Raw genomic sequence first — 1,280 nt, forward strand, 5'->3', positions numbered from 1 at the left:
TAGGTAAGCAGCTTGGTTTGAAGAAATCAACTGTGGGAGCAATTATTAGGAAATGGAAGACATACAAGACCACTGATAAGCTCCCTCGATCTGGGGCTCCACGCAAGATCTCACCCCGTGGGGTCAAAATGATCACAAGAACGGTGAGCAAAAATCCCAGAACCACACGACCTATTGAATGACCTGTAGAGAGCTGGGACCAAAGTAACAAAGCCTACCATCAGTAACACACTACGCCGCCAGGGACTCAAATCCTGGAGTACCAGACGTGTCCCCCTGCTTAAGCCAGTACATGTCCAGGCCCGTCTGAAGTTTGCTAGAGTGCATTTGGATGATCCAGAAGAGGATTGGGAGAATGTCATATGGTCAGATGAAACCAAAATAGAACTTTTTGGTAAAAACTCAACTCGTCGTGTTTGGAGGACAAAGAATTTTGAGTTGCATCCAAAGAACACCATACCTACTGTGAAGCATGGGGGTGGAAACATCATGCTTTGGGGCTGTTTTTCTGCAAAGGGACCAGGACGACTGATCCGTGTAAAGGAAAGTATGAATGGGGCCATGTATCGTGAGATTTTGAGTGAAAACCTCCTTCCATCAGCAAGGGCATTGAAGATGAAACGTGGCTGGGTCTTTCAGCATGACAATGATCTCAAACACACCGCCAGGCAACGAAGGAGTGGCTTCGTAAGAAGCATTTCAAGGTCCTGGAGTGGCCTAGCCAGTCTCCAGATCTCAACCCCATAGAAAATATTTGGAGGGAGTTGAAAGTCCGTGTTGCCCAGCGACAGCCCCAAAACATCACTGCTCTAGAGGAGATCTGCATGGAGGAATGGGCCAAAATACCAGCAACAGTGTGTGAAAACCTTGTGAAGACTTACAGAAAACATTTGACCTGTGTCATTGCCAACAAAGGGTATATAACAAAGTATTGAGAAACTTTTGTTATTGACCAAATACTTATTTTCCACCATAATTTGCAAATAAATTCATAAAAAATCCTACAATGTGATTTTCTGGATTTTTTTTCTCATTTTGTCTGTCATAGTTGACGTGTACCTATGATGACAATTACAGGCCTCTCTCATCTTTTTAAGTGGGAGAACTTGCACAATTGGTGGCTGACTAAATACTTTTTTCCCCCACTGTATGTGGTTTCCAGTTTGCATAAAGTCCAGTGTAGTTCCTTGAGGGCCGTCGTGGTATCGGCTTGAGGGGGAATATACACAGCTGTGACTACAACTGAAAATAATTATCTTGGGAGCTATTCTAGGTCGGGT

Source organism: Coregonus clupeaformis, unplaced genomic scaffold (genome assembly GCF_020615455.1).
Source record: "Coregonus clupeaformis isolate EN_2021a unplaced genomic scaffold, ASM2061545v1 scaf0367, whole genome shotgun sequence".
Taxonomy (NCBI): domain Eukaryota; kingdom Metazoa; phylum Chordata; class Actinopteri; order Salmoniformes; family Salmonidae; genus Coregonus; species Coregonus clupeaformis.